At 39.2% G+C, this 16754-nt stretch overlaps 1 long non-coding RNA gene across 1 annotated transcript in view; it reads right to left on the reverse strand.

Moving 5' to 3' along the window:
• LOC119697199 overlaps positions 1-16754 on the reverse strand; it is an 81516-nt gene that overhangs the window by 55073 nt on the left and 9689 nt on the right. Inside the window, exon 2 of the long non-coding RNA XR_005255796.1 lies at positions 15751-15861. This is a non-coding gene — a long non-coding RNA (uncharacterized LOC119697199). The remainder of the gene's footprint in view (positions 1-15750; positions 15862-16754) is intronic.

Here is a 16754-nt window from a genome sequence, read left to right on the forward strand (position 1 = left end):
CTTGATAACTGACCCATCTTCTCTGTAATTATTCAAAGCAGTCACATTTGTAAAGAGAGGTAAACTATTTTGCTGTACCAGCTGAGTTGGATAAATTGGACAAAAAACCTAAGCCACCCAAAAATTTGTTTATATTTGTTTGTCTGTTTTGTATGTTTGTTTATACAGCTTGTGATTTTGAACTACACTGGTCTATACTGATATCCAAATTGACTCAGCTAGTCCTTGTGGATGAGGTTTACACCACTTCTATTAGGGTACCTAAATGCACCTGTACTGAGCAGAATCACTTTCCCCAGAGCTGCTGGCTGCACCCTTGCCAGTGCAGCCTGTTATATGCCGGGCCTTGTTTACTGCAAGGGAGGCACTTCTGGCTCTCGTTCAACTTTCCCACCAGAAACACATTTTCCTTCAAAGCTTCTTGCTGTTGCAGCCGGCTCATGGCCTCTACTGTAGCATGGGATTATTTTGTCTCAGGTCATGTTTTTTTGTCTTGAAATTCATGGGGCTTCTATCATCTCATTTCTCCAACCTGTTCATTTCCCCCTGAATAGCAACTCTCCCTGCCAAAACACTGACTGCTCCCACCAAACTGGTATTCTCCCCAAACCTGATGGGAGTCCACTCTCTCCCATCATCCAGCTAATTAATAAAAACACTCAATAATAGTGGCACCAATACTGATCTTTGAGGGACAGCACTAGCAACAAGCTGCCAGCTGGGGATTTGTGTTGCTGCTGATAGTTCAGCCAATTTTCCAGCCACCTTATTATCTGTTTATCTACTCTACATATCATCACTTTGGCTGTTTGGAGATTAGCAGACCATATTAAAAGACCTTCTAAAATCAAGGTATGCACAGCATCCATGGATCTCATCTTATCTACAGAGCATTCCTTCATCACAGAAGGTTGTCAGGTGGTCCTGCATAATTTGCACTTGTAAATCCATTCTTCTCATCCTCAGTCAGATTCCTCCCTCTCATACAGCCGGAATTGGCTTCCAAAAAGGATTTGCTCCATGATCACCACAGGACTAAGGTAAAGCTGACTTGCCTTTAGTTTCCTGCCTCTTGCCCTTCTTGAAGATGAGTGTGATGCCTTTTATTTTTTTTTTAATTTCCATCATCTTTTAAATGTGTTAGAGACTGACCTTAAAATTATATTGGTGAGCTCCCAAAATGCATTTTATCTGGTTACATAGACTTGCTTACAGTCAATCAGTTGAAGCACTCCTTACTTTACCTTCTTGTAGTGTGGATAAGGCTTCACTTAGGCCCTGCTAATAAAACAAGGAACTTGATGGCCAGTGGACAGAACATGCAAATGAAAAAAAATCAAGTCAAGGACTGAGCATCTTTTCCCTGTCTTTTGTCATTATGTGTCCTGGTCCATGGAGTAGCAGGTTGACACATTTCTTAGTTTTTATTTTGGTACAGAAGTACTGGGGAGTTTTTGGTCAGCCTTCACAATACTCGCTAGTTTAATCTCCAGCAAATCTTATTCCATCAGAGTACATTGGGGTGGGGTTTTATTTTGAGATTAAAGGACATATGAGCACACATGTATCTTTGAATCAGTGTTTAAGTTCTGTTAGTTCAAGAAAGGAAAGATTTTCTTTATTTTTCATATGCAGTTAAGGAAAGCTCTTCCATCTGCCCACCGCTATTAGACCTTCTTGGTTTTCTCTGTGCTTGTTCAGCTTCCTTTTTGACCAGCCCAGTAGAAAGGTGAAAATGGAAAGAAAAGCTCCCTCAAGAGATGTAAAAATGGCGGCTGCTTCCAAACATATATCACCATTGTGTACAACAGGGAATCAAACAACTACCAGTTATTTCTTAATTTAAATTATCTGTTCACTCATCTTACTATTGATGTTTTTTCTTTTACAGTAGGAAAAATCTGAAGAGATAAGATGATAATACCATGTGCTCCTGCACACATACACTTCACATCAATGCTTGACGTCCTGCATTATCCAAAGCTATTAAGTAGAAGCCTGAAACCGTAGTCAGTCTTGCATAAAGAGTTAGAAATGCTGTACTCTTTTTAAAATCAATTTACCACTGTGCTCACCATGGTCTCTGGAGAGAAACATTAGGCCAGCTTCAGAAAAGGTTATTGAACCATTGTTTCTTCAACAACGGTTTTCAATTACAAAAAAAAGGGCTCCATTTTGCAAATCCTTGCTTGTGGCCTGTACATGCATGCACTACTGCACAGAGAGGATGAATGGAAAGGATTACCAAATAATCCATGAGGTCCTGTTGACTTCACAGGGGTCAAGCACTTGACTTAACTTTCAGGTTTCCAGGCTATGACCTTCAGCAAGCAGAAGGAAAAGACCTAGAATTGGATCTTTGTGACTAAAATAAAGCAACCAACAAGTCAAATTTTAGTATAGTCCTAAGAGAGTTTAGGAAAGAATACATCACACTGTACAACGGATTTGCTTAGAAGAGTTGACTCACGGGCTTTTTTGAAAATGCAGAGTAACCACGTGGTTTGTATAGCTGGGGGTAAAAAGACCCATTCAACAGCCAAAGCATAGTCTCATGTTCATTATTATTGTATCATATTCTTCTGGTGCCTAGAAGGTGTGTGGCCCTTCACAGAAAAGTGAAAACAATTTTGAAAGATGCAGAGGGTCTAAATTAAACTTCCACAATGGATAGGAGCACAAAAACTCCTATTGCAAATACTGTTATTTAGGCGGGTTTGTGTGCTTCAGAAAGCAATAAAGGGGAATGAGCACTGTCCTGATCTGTTTGCCAAGGATATCTGTACAAGAAATAGGCAAGGAATTGTCTGTGGAAAAAAGACCTGGGGGACAATGAGCAATTCATGACAGACAATATATAGCAGCAGCATAAGAGTGTCCTTGCCCACAGCAGTGGGGTTGAAACTTCATGACCTTTTAGGTCACTTTCAACCCAAACAATTCTATGACTCTACGGTAAGTCTTTTGATGAGGCATTCGCATATATGGAATGTTAAGTAAACTTGCCTGTCTGACCATTCAGGAGGCACTCTGGAACTCACACTCTCACTACTGGATACTTTCACTGTGAAGACTGAAGCCCCTTTGCAGTCGGTGGCTCCAGTGTGCTGATGGGTGTCCCACCTGACTCCCTACACACCCCACTCTCATGCAGTCAGAACAGGCTTCCTTACTGATTTGACCCCAGGCTTCCCACAGCAGAGCCTAAAATTTCTGGATCCATAAAGCAACTTATTCATGGCATAATAACACAGTAACAGCTCAAGCTGTTCATCCATGCCAAGTCTGGGGTCTTCCTGCTGAGTCAGCAGCTCCTGCTATGTCTCTGGCTGTCATGTCTCCTGGCTGGGGACACATGTCCCCGTGCCCTTTGTTGTACAAAGAGACAGCAGCTTAATCTGCAGCTTGTACACTGAGCTGCCAGCACTCAGTGTGTTCCTCAGCTAGGAGAAAGATTATAGCAGGAACTACCAACAAGTGAGTTTTAGCAAGGTATTACAAAAGTGTCAGGGCTGGAGGGCAAGGGGAGACACTAAGGACCAGGTAACAGCTCTAAAAGACCATGGGAACAAAATGTAAAACCTGCAGAACCTTATCTCTACCAGAGTTTATGATTTGACTAAAGGTTTGTTGGGAAGGACTCTTCCTTTTAGACAAAAAAAAAAAGGGCTACACAGCACAGGGACACCTATCCCGTGACAATCAGCAGAGGCAACAACCAGGGAGGCAGGACTGGAGGACTCCTGAAGACTTTAACACAAATAATGGAATATATCAGCTAAAATAGACAGGTATGCAGCACTATTCTCTTTCTGAGTGCCCAGCTGGTAATGAAAACAAGCTTAAGAAGGGAGTGTCACACTGAGGGTAATCACAGAGAGGAGAAATTTTGTTCCTTCAAAAGGCAGAGGAACTATGGCACAGATTAAACACTGAGTCTGACAGAAATTCCTCTCAAACAAAAAAATACCACGGGAATTTTGTTCTCAGTCCCACATACTGCACACATAGACACATAAAAGGAAGGAAAAGAAAGGACAATGACTGGGGAGTAAGGTGTTTTTTTTGCAGTATTTGACCTAAGCACAGAAGAGCAAAAAAATATAGGATGTCATGATTCATGTGGTCATGAATATGTTATAAGGGGGATGCTTTCATTAGAGGAAATCAAATCTAGAATTTTCCTCAGAGACTGCTTAGATGGAAGAAAAAAATTGTCATAAAATACTTTAATAAACAAACTCATAATGAAATTATATTGTTCCATCCCTCTATGGAGTGTATTAATGTCAAGCCCATTCCAGGGACAATGGAAAGGTTCACTTCAACATTTCATGAGCCTCACAGAATAACAAAATCAGTCCAAAAATTTCCACTGGTAATTTAAAAAGGATGGGGAGAGGGAAAGGAGTTGCAGGACAAAGAGTCTTGAAACTGTGATATGTTAAACAAATAGATGCATCCTACACTCCGTTAGGACTCTACTGGATGTTGCCTGTATGGTTTAATTAACAATAACCATCCACCCCCTGTTTTGCTGCTAATGTAATCTCAAAAGCACTACACTAATTCCACTTGCAGATTTTATGGTAACATTTAAATTAAAATACTCTAAGTACACTTAACTACACATTCAATGCAGATTTAATAAGGTGGTTATAGGTTCATTAAGTGGCAATTGATTATTAACTCTTTGCTGGCCTACAGATATGGATATTTGGTAAAGAATGGTGTATTACAGAAAAGACAATCTGCCTAATAACTTCTTAGCTGGCTCTTTAACTCATCAGGCTAAACCATTTTTGTGCATTCAGCAGTGAACACAGGGTCAAGGCTGTGGCAAAATTCCCATCACCTTCACTATCAGCAATATGTTTTATAATGTGATGGTTTTGTAGTGAAAGTGGATTTTGTAGCAAGCGGATTTTGTCCTCACTAGGAAAACTATTGCTAAATTAAAATATATTTGTAGTAATAACATTACATTTTCTTCCATTTTATTGATCTTGGGAACACAGCTGGAAAGACCCTCTCTAACTCATGTGCTTCAAAAAGTGGTTCAGGAAGCATAAATCTGATGGGAAGCCAATAGAACGTTTGATAGCACAACTCAGCCCCCAGCAGACAAGAGCAGTGCTCTGCCCACACTCATCTGCTCAGCTCAGAGTGGGCTCCACTCTCAGTGACAAATGACAGGGCAGGCACTTGTTTAAGATCAGGATGATACTAAGGTACACTCAGAAGTGGGGCCCATTATGCAAAGTGCATTGCTACCCATAGCGCTCTCCTGTTATCAGTGATTTAAAAAAAAAACAAAAAAAACCTGTTCACTTTGTTCTTAATTGTTATTAATCCTACTTTGCATCTTTTGGACTCCTTTACTGTTGCCTCTGAGCTGGGAAGCACCACTTATATGTCCATTCTCAATATTTTTCATGAAGAGGGTTTGGAGAATTCCAGTTTCATCATTCAGACTCAACAACACTTCAGGTAATTTCTTCACTGTAGTGTGATACTAAAGTTTACCAGGCTTCAAGGCTGATCAAATCTATTTTAAGCCAAAGTGGCAAAATTTTAAGAGCATTTCCCAGACCAAAGAAAAGCATTCACCTGACCTTTTAGCAAGATATTTACATAACAAGTCAATGGTACTCTTTAGCATTTCACCTTACAGATAACACTGTATGCTTGAAAGCAGCTTATTACCAGTGCCCACTGTGCTCTGCAGTGATACAGATAATATTATTTTTTGAATCTTGTTTCAAGAACTGAATAAAAAAAAAGAAAACAAACAGAAGCCAATTGCACTTAAAAGAACATGCTATAACTCCCAAACCCTGATGTATATTCTCCAGGCCTGACACATTCAGAGACAGCTGAGAGACGTGTAGAGTTTCTACCAGGTAATTGAATGGCTTTCCTATAAATTTCCTAAAAACAAACTCTATTGATTACTGGTTTAGCCAGCACAGCACCAATTTATTTTGTCCCATTTCATAAAAACGGAAACAAAAGCCTTCCTCTTACCCAGGTGAAGAGGTGCACAGGACAGGAGCTTCACAGCTTCATCCTCATAACCTGCTTGCTCCAGTCCACAGATATGAACTCAGGCTGTATAACGCTACTAATGGAATAATCAGGCCCCTCACATCTAATAAAGTACAACTTTATTAACTTAATTCAAGTAATTCCCTTGTGCATGTGCAATTCTTGAGCTCAGTTATAATGACTTTAATGAAGAAAGCAAATCTTTTGCTAGTTAAATGCCAAACGTGCTTTTTCCTTCAAGTTTTTCTTCTACTTTCATTAACAAGCTCCCTTTCCAAATAGCTGTGTGCATGTAAACAGTGAACTCGGATCCGCATATCCAATTAAACCACCCCATACAATCACAGCACGCCTTGGGATCACCAGCTCAGACATGTTTTTTGAGATTACTGGTATAAAGCCTAGTTCCCTCTTTTGAAATTGAAAAAAAAGATCATTTTACATTCCAGATTATTTAACTCATTGCCAGAATATCCTTAATTGTTCCAATGATAACAAGCAGGACAGACATCCTAACATGCTAAGAGACTCTGCAAAAATATATCCCATTCTTTACATTATACTTACTAGGTTTGCTAAACTATAGAACACTTGTAAATATTAATTGGAAAAAAAGCTCTGGAAGTAATCATGGAATTTGGGATCAAAATCCAGACCTAAGTTTCATGGCTAGCTGCAGTCAAAACTGTGGGTTAAACAAAAATTGTCATCCCCTGCTCTAACAGTCAGTAGGTTTTCTGTATCCCAACAAAAAAAAAAAAAAAAAAAAATATATATATATAAAGCTTTGCTTATGAACAGAAAAAAGGCACCCAAACACAACAACAAAGAAAAGAAATAACCAGCCACCATTTCAAATATATTTTATCCACACAGATGTCCTAAATTTAACCATGCTTGATGAAAGAAGCCATTAGTCTTTTTTGTATCCTTTCTTCTTGGAAATAAAGTCTGGTGTTTTAGCTGATCTGACAAAGAAAGAAGACTGAAAATACCCTTATTCTGTTCCTGGCTTTATTTCATGCTTTGTGGATACACAGTTACCATCCCAAAAAACTTCTTTGCATCATACTTCAATAAACTTGAGATCTGTAATAAAGCTTAAATTATACTTTACTTCTATTAAAACATTTTTCTCCTCTCTAGATCACATCAGCCAAACTCATAGATTAGCATAGACAATATGTCTACTCTGCTATAAACAGTAAATGGAATTGGTAAACATTCACCTGTCATATTTGTACATTTCTGTTTATGTCAAGACACACACTGCTCATTGAGTATCTCTAAGGAAAGCACTTAAATACATAAAGAAACCTCCTCTTTATTTGTTTTAGGCATTAGCTTAACTGAAAATCCTTCAGAAATCACTTTTCGGCCTGATATTCTACAGTTGCTCCTCTGAACTCCAGAGGCCACATCCTCAGCTCATGTGGATCACCACTGTTTCACTGACATCAGCTGAGCTTAACAAACATGCAGAAGTGGAGGAGCTCTCCCCAGGGGTTGCTGTGCTATCAATTAGGGTGCATACTAGCAATGCAAAATAAGAATAGGAGGGCTTTACTTCAGTCTTCTACATATTTGTCTCAAAGTTGAAAACATCTTTGAAAGGCCTCACCTTGTTAATGAGCAGATTTTATTAGAATCATAACACAGCTTGAATTGAAAAGGACCTTTAAGATCTACTTCTAACCCCCCAGCCTATTCTCTAATCTGTGATATAAACCTACTCTCAGTTTGAATCCATTCTCCCTTCTCCTGTCCCTACCTACCATTGTAAAGAATCCCTCTTCATCTTTCCTGTAGGCTCGCTCCCTTCACGTGCTGGAAGGCTGCAATTAGGTCACCCCTTAGACTTTTTATTTTCCAGGCAGAACAAACCCAATTCCCTCAGCCTTTCCTCATAGGAGAGAGCTCTCCACCCCTCTAATAATCTTGGTAGCCCAACTCCAGACTCATTCCAACAGGCCAAAGTTCATTCTAGGCTGGGGACCCTAGAGCTGGATGCAGGTGGCAAAGCTGGCCAGGCTGCTTTTTGATGCAGCCCTGGATAAATTTGGATTTCTGTGCTGACAGTGCCAGCTCCTGTCCAGCCCCTCATGCTGTCCAGCACCTCCAAGTCCTTCTCAGCAGTTTCAAGACTTTAACCACTGCATGCCCTTCAGAAGTATGAATGATCTTCCTTTTAAAATGACTGTAATAAATAAAGACAAGTTATCAAAAAAAAAAAAAAACCAAAAAAACCCAAAAAACCAAAAAAAACACACCTTTCCTTTTGATCTGAGTAAAAGTTTTTTCTTCCCTCCATGCAGAATTTCTTCCCTTCTCTACCATCAACAAGTTTAGAGTTAGTCTTCCACAAACCCATCATGGTAAAACTGAGATTTCAGTACCAAAGTGTTTCAGTGGGACTGACAAAATGAGTGACATCCATCAGAGAGGGGTATTTAAAGGTATGGCAGTGAGTATTAAAGATCCCATTGACATCCACTGGGATGATCTGCCTAATTTTGTAAATAGGCTCATCTCTCACAAGTAAAGCAAATGTTCCAACTGCATGCCAGCATTTCCACAGTACTGCCTCAGCCTACAGTACTTTACATGATGCTGAAAGAAATGTATTGTGTCTGCAAAACACAGCAATCAAAAATGCAGGATTTAACTTAGCTCCCTAGTGTGCATGTGCTTTTATTTACCTGATTCTCCTCCCCTGAAACTCTTCACTCAGAAGGCATGGAAGGGAAATCATTAGGGGAAAAACACTTGTGACTAATAGGGTCCCTAACTTGTTTTATGCAGAAGCTGGATATGCCTAGGGCAACTGTTCTGCACCAAATGATCATATGCAGTAGGAGCAGCTCTATCATTTCTAATACAAAAACTATGTACATTGTTTTAAGGAAATGGATGAAATGTGATCATGAGGGAGCTTTCCAACAGAAATGGTGAACAGGATTGCACAGAGAACCAATGAAACCTTAAAAATTGCACATTTCCTTGATCACCCAAACTCAGAAAGATGAGTCTGTTACCAGAAGAGGTTCAGTGAAAGTCTTCTAGTACAAGCAGAAGAAGGAGAAACATTTCTTCAGACAAACAATGAACCCTTTTTTTACACAAGAAAACTAAAAAATTTGGCTAACCAAGTCAGAGAAAGGCTAAGGAGCATATGATTGCTACCTATAAATATAACAAGGAGTTAGAAGGAATAGTAAGGAATTAAAGAATTAATCAAAATAAGTACATTTGTACAAGAACTAATAGGTATAAAATTGCCAAAATAGGTTTAGACTGAAGACTATAATAATTTCTCCAGCCTCCTGAGCTATGAGATTTTTAAATAGGAACAAAGGCAGAATAATGAACCATTTTCTAAAATGGAGCTTTAGAGGTTTCTGCATAATTTTAGGCTACAGAGCAGACTGTGGGGCTCTGAAAATCACTACTTGGGCACCTAAATGGGATTGCTCATAGTCACCGGTGTCTGGGGGTAGCTAAAAAGTCAACTTCTTTTCATCACTTGCCTTGGAGATCTCTTCCTCTTTTACTCTCAGTTTGCTTTATGTTCCTAACTTGCAAGAAATAGACAAAGTTACATATTAGTGGCACACCTGTATCTGTGTGCTCTTGAATCGAGAACAACACAAGAACAGGTGAAGATGCAAATGCAAAAGACAGTCAGAAATCATAGACAAAGAAAGCTTGCTGACACTGCAACACTCAGAATTCAAGCATGGATCAAAGCCATCAGCCTCTGGAAGGAAATCACACTGCTAATGTTCCCATTCAATCAGACAATGGATATATTTCCAGCTCAATTTGTTAAGTTTGAGTAAGAAGAAAAATAACAAGGACTAATGTTCCTGAACAAGGGAAATTATGCCCAAACTTCTCTGCAGAGGCACACTATGGGGAAAAAAACCCACAAGCCTTGCTCTGAAAGCTGCATTCTAGCCATCCTTATAAAAACTTCACATTTCTCTTGACCTTAAAAAAAACCATTTTCCTCAGGAGAAAGGAGCAGATGAAGTCAGGCTTTTCACAGCAATGGGTTTTACCAAGAAAACAGTGGGCCGAAGGCCCTCAGGGGAATCCCTCTGCAAGCATGAAGCAACACCTCTCCTGTTGGGACAAGGAAGCCCTGGAATCTTCTATAGCATGGCTTAATTGGTGTGTTGCTCTATAAGTACAACAGCCACTCAATTTAAGCTGGAGCTTCTCTTAAGCTATTTGAATGTTGCATAAGGATGACAGCATCACAAACACTGCTGATAACAGGCCAGGGGGGGCCCTGTGCCACACAGTTATCTTGGATGAAGAGCCATTCACTTTTGGCACATTCAGAGGAAGACAGACAAAGAAAGGTTAAAGCAGAGCAGTGGGAAACAATCCTTGAGGCTCTTTCCTCTTTGATTCTGAAAGTTAGCCTTGTACTTCCATGCACAAGTCCGCAGATGTTGTTGTGATACACACTTCTCTATCTGCCCTTACACTGCATATTACCAACTAAGACTGAGAATTCAAGTGAATCCAAAACCTGAAATTTAGGAGTTTACAAAACAGAATGAATGTTAGAGCTAAGAAGTAACCTTATGTGCCCCCTAACCTACAGACTGCTGAGCAGGCATTGCTGATGCTAAAATGTTTATTAACGTGCTCTGCCAGGATATCAAGTAGGTATCTCCTCTATTCCTGAGGTCACATTCTTTTTGACTGTGCTGTCAGACAACAAGATTAGCTGAAAAGCCTGTAGGTATCATGTCTGAGTTCATAGGCTCAAATACCTTACAGATGAAGACTTCAAGAGCAGGTGGTCAGGTCATTAAATCCTGATTCACGTCAGCAAACCCTCTCCTTCTTTGAGATGTTTCTGCCCCTTCCCTCCTCTCCAGCTCTCTGGGCTGGGGATGAGTGTGCCTACCCCTTTGAAAGCATACCAAATGCAATGTGTTCAATATGTTTGGTCCAGTCTTTCAGCACAAAAATCTGCAGCTGTTCCAGAGATGATAAGGCAGGCTTAGGGCAGAGACTAGCCAGATCTAAAATTGTTGTCATCTTATAATACAGGACCTTAATCATCTACATGCAATCCCAAAGAACTACAGGTGGAAGAGTTAAAAAACTTAAAAAGCAGGGGAGAAGTGGCATCAAAAACTCCAGTATTTTCTCCTTCATTTTTTAATTTTATATTTTTCCCAAAGTGTTTGAGATTGGCCACAGTAACTGACGGTGATCTATGAATAAGCCTGTGCTGAAATTACAATGGTTGCCCCTTTTAGATAGCAATTAAGAGCAAATTGTCATTACAGAGCCCTCTGTGACAGAACTTTGTGTAAGTGGCCAAAACCACAGGATACATTTCATAATGATCCCGGCCATTAGATGAAAATGGTTTTGGCACTGAAAACATGAACAAATAGAAAAAAAATAGCAACTGATTCTTAATTTTTTTGTACGTTTTGGTTGTCTGTTTTTGGTTTTGTTTCCTCCCTCCTTCTCCATCTGCAGTGAGGTAGTATTTTATTTATGGGGCTGAATTTCCAATTTTTATTAACATGGTCTGCTTTAAATTCAAGTTTGAAAGTAACACACAACACTATTTTTTTCTAAGCCTGCAAACCTTTCTCTCTCACCTCTTCTTCCATTCCTGAGGACAAGAAAGTAGCACAGAGAAAGTTTGCTTCCTTCCTGATCCCCCTATAGGGTCACATAGTTCTTGCCAACAGCTCATTGTTAAAAAAGCCTTTGCTCCCTCTGCTGGCTATTCTGTCCTGATATAGTACCAAAACTAGGAGTATCTGAGGTATCAATGACAAAGTTTCAATGAAACAAACATAGCTAAATACAAAATCCACAGTCATCCTCTACATAGCCTTCGAGTAAATGCAATTTGCACTTATAATAATCTGGCAGAATCACTTTATTCTCATTAACTTTGCTGAATATGCCTTTGTCTCTAAAAAGATATAGCAACAATACTGCTTCATATTTAAAATTCACTCTGTTTATTCACTTTGCTTGTGATATTTATGCCTGAAAATGAGTCCTGGGCATGGAACACCTGTGTGTACTTGTCCAGAGGATGCATTGAGCACAGCTGGATGTGGGCTGTGGTAAGTATCAAGGTCCCACCACAGGGCCGAGCTTCTCTTTCAACTGTTTCACCACAAAATAAACCTGGAGAACTTTTCTCTGCTTATGGAAAGAAGCATAGTTGCTCTATGAACTAAACATTGGAGGGAGAATTTGCCTGGCAGTAATGAACAGGATTTACAACAAAGACATTCTTTTGGCTTTTATTTGGTGGAAGGAAAAAAAGTAATTGCAATAGGATCCCATGGAAAAAATAATAACAGCAGAATTGTTCATAAATGTTCTGCTACAAGATGCAACTGTGTTGGTTTTGTTTTTCTTTTCCCCAGAACCATATCAAACTTCTTATGATGTGATGATGTGTGAGTGAATGTTTTTATCCTGGTTTCCAGCAGTTTCACCTGACATCTCAAACTTTTGAACCCATTAGTTATTCCTCTTATTCATGAAGAGAATAAGAACCTGCATCCAGTAACAACATTTTTGTCTGAAGTCAGTGTGACCTTGGAACCTTCTTATATGCTCCCAAATGAGTCCACACTCCTGTAACCACTGAAGTTGCACTAGGGGTTGTGTCAGAAGTTGTACAAGTTTCTGAAGGATGCCAGTGTGGGGGGAGTAAGGCACAAAGAGAAGAGAGGCCTCAAAGCATAACATTTCATTGTCTTCAAGAGGCAAATTCATCTACGTAGGACTCAACACAACATAGATTAAGTCTTGACAACTTTCTGTTCCAGTGAGGGGAAAAAATCTCTTAGTCTACTAGGACACAAAGTATTAATAGAGTTCCTCTTGATCTGACAACCATCACTAGAAGGAAGTATCAGCACCAGTTCGACATCACAAATGTATGTTTCTGGATCTAGAATAATCACTGTTCAAGCAGAACTAGTCTTCCTTCCTCCTTCAGGTTGAAAATACACTTGGCTTTTGTCCACAGATCCATCTGTTTTACTGGTAAGAGGTTCAACTACAAAAAAAACCAATAAGGCCTTAAATAGATTTTTAAAAAAACTGTAACCATCAACAAAATGACAAAAAGTGCCTGCTCACTTTGAAAAGAAAAAAATGGTCCAGCAAGATTTTCCCCAGGGTACTGACAGGAGTTGAGTTCCTCCTGACTGCTCATACATCACAGCAAAGTCATGGAATAGTTCAGCTGAAGATGAAAAAAACCCTTGTCATTTCTCCTAGGCTTCCCTCAGACCCCTCCCCTCACTGAGGGAAGCCAAACTGGATCCCACAGCACGCTGTTAAACTTCTGCTGGAGCCACAGTGTGGGCATGCTTGAGCCCCCCTCCAGCACGGCGGAAAAAAAAAAGTGAAAGAATTCAGGTTGTTACCTCCTGAGCAGCTCATTCATTTGTGTGTGCTATGGTTTGCCACACTGCTGACAAACAGTGAAGTTGGTCTGACCACAGGCCCTGTGCTCTGCTATCTTGCAAACTCTGTGGAGCACATGCCTAACAGCAAAGCTGTACTTCAGGAGATTTTAAACAAAGGATGCATACATATGCATGCATACATACATATATATCCACATGCATATATATTTTTCTATATGCTTACACACATACATATAACTCCTAGAGGGTAAATTTTAATGATGTGTATTACAAGACTGGCTGGTCCTGAAAGTTGAACAGAAAACATTGAAATGAGTCCCAGAAAAGGTAGAGTCTAGAGTCAATAGCAAAAGATAAATGATGCAGTCACAGGATTACAATAGATCTATTTCTTCTCAGGTACACTTTTTCTCTCATGTCGTACCCACATAATAAACAATTTATATGTGTCACAGCTATATAACCTTGTCCATGGCAAAAAGAAAATACTGGCACATAATGTGACAGACTAAAAATGAGCCTGAAAAATCCCATATACAATTGAAACAAGATTTTCCCCATGAAAAAGTAGGAAGGATTTTGAAAAGCTTGAGAAATGCAATGACCCAGTTGAGATTTCTCCACAACTGATGATCTAACATGCTCTGTTTCTACAGGAGATAAACTGAAACCTTTACTGATTCCGTGTCATCAGAGCCCTGCTTTTAAAACAACCTGAAGTTTAGATCATGCTGTGTTTTAGCAAGGTCTGTGTTCCTTTCCAACTGTACTAACTCCTGCAGACTGCTGACCAGTGACATTGGCAAGTCCTTAAGGTATTCCTCATACCTGAATGTCATACCATGTGAAAAGATATGCTATTTAACACACTCTGCATGCAAATACTCCCAAAGATAAAAGCTTTTCCTCCCCTACACTCCTATTTAATCTTAATGTTTCTCATGACAAAAGCTATTAGTTCAGCCTGTTGATGATGATAAACAATTCTAACTTGTGACTTTACCACTGAACTGTTTCTGAAGACATTTTTTTTTTTTTTGAAACATAGGAAGCCAACCACTGCTTTCTAATGTGTCTGCACATAAACCCTGAGCAATTTTGTTAGCAGTTAAGAGTGCGAGGCTGTGGTACATCAGCAACCATTAACAGATGCACTAGAGGAGTCATACAAGGCCCATGAAATTCCATCTCAGAGCAAGGACTACACATGCACAGACAAAATCCACACTTTGAAATGCATCTCCTTCAAAACAGCACCAAAATCTAAGTCAAATAAAACCATGATCCATATTCAGAAGTCAATGAAGGGGCTCAGAGATTGCCTCCTGTGGATGTAAATGTACCATTAGCTTCATTAGCAACAGATTTAAGCACGTGTCCAAGAAGTATTTCTGTATCAGGGTATAATCTATCTATCCACTTGCCAAGTATGCTGCAGGGCCATTCTCTGGAAGCACCCACATCCATATTTAAAGGAGGTTTGAACTGAGCCAAGCCTGTGGGGTCAACATGTACAAACTGACACTATGCCAACTTTTTTCTTCTTTTTTTTTTTTTTTTTTTTTTTTTTTTTTTTTTTTTTTTGGTGGAGTTACACTGATTCAGAGCAGATGGAGCTGGGGCTGGGGTCCCTTGACTTTAATTGGAGCTTATATTCACTCTTTGAGTGTTTTGGTCATGCCTTTGGCTGAATGTAGTCCACACTGACTAGTGTAGCCCAGTGGAGATAACCTTACTACTGCAGTATCAGCTTTTGAATCCCTTGAATAGTTTTGGTGTTAATACTGCAACTAGCTTGTCACATTTCTGAATAAAGGGATACATTAATGGGTTAAAAGTTCACACATCCTAATCTGGTCATGCATGAAATCCACCAGAATTAATTAAAATGCTAAAACTGATGTATTTTTAAAAATGTCTTTCAAATAACTGAAGTCTCCAATATCCAGTAACCACACATGCTCCCTTACTTTACTCCAAAGACATTTCTGCAGAGAATGTGCAGAAATTAGAAAGCGTTTCCTGCCAGTTTGCAGGAAATTCTCCCCTAGCAGGGACTCAGATGCTTGCTAATAGCGCATCAAACCATTGACCAACACTTGCTCAGTGAAACAGACATCTGGGTGGAAGTCAATACTTCCTTATTATTTCAGTGTTTGAGCCATGTCAGGACATGCACATGTATACACACAGGAAATCACTTGCAAATTTAAGGGCTATTTTCCAAAAGGCTGAAGAAATGGCTCCTGAACTCCCTTACCTGATCAGCAGGTCAGACTCTGAGTCCTCATTACAACCCTACAGGGAAGGGCTGAGTCTAAAATGTGTTGAGGTCAATATCTCATACTGCTACAGAACACCTCGAGTTCCCCTATAAAAAAAAAAAAATCATGTATTTACCACGCTAGACACAGCTGGAACAAATTTTGAATCATACCCTGAAAAATGTTCTTCTAGAAGAATTAAAATGCTAATGTTTCAGACATTCATTCCAGAAAAATAAAAAAAAAAAAACCTGAAAATATCCCTCTTGTCATAAAATTTTCTCCTAATTTTAATTCAAACTCAGTTTTCAGCCATATAATACTATATCAATTTGAACTATTGTTTACATTTCTATTTCCTTACAGCTTATTTGAACATTAATTTTAAATTGCAAAAATAATGGTTTGTAATGCACGCTACCAAAATTTACTTTTTTACCTTGTTAATGTAGTAAACAGGGGAAAGTTGTTCATTTCACCCACATACAAGTTTTGATAGTACTTAGAATGATTGTGAACTGAAAAATTAATTACTTCCAGAAAGTTGGGCTAAGTGTCCACAGAAAGTGCCAAACAAGAAAAATCAGTTGCTGCCACAAAGAGTTTGTAATAAATTACAGAACAGGTGGAAGAAAAGAAACACTATTCTCTTGGCATTACAGCTGGCTAGAACTAAGCTCAGAATGATTTACTGAGCTGACCAAAGTCACGCTGGAAAGTAGTGTTACAGACAAGAACTGAAACCAGTTTTGCTTTTTTCCTGACAAAAATGCTTACCACACACTTTTTATTCTTTATAACTATCAAGACACTTAGGTTTTGAATTTATAAATATGGGAATATTCTCCATTTTGCTCTTAAGGGCAAGGAAATAAATAAATAATAAGGGAAGAAAGCTTGTAGCTGGTCACGGCTTGCATCTCAGTCCTGAACAAGACTTTCTGATTAGGTATGATGTCCTAGAATATTCAGCAACTGCAGAAACATAAGGGCTGCTCCT

This window comes from Motacilla alba, chromosome 2 (genome assembly GCF_015832195.1).
Source record: "Motacilla alba alba isolate MOTALB_02 chromosome 2, Motacilla_alba_V1.0_pri, whole genome shotgun sequence".
Taxonomy (NCBI): domain Eukaryota; kingdom Metazoa; phylum Chordata; class Aves; order Passeriformes; family Motacillidae; genus Motacilla; species Motacilla alba.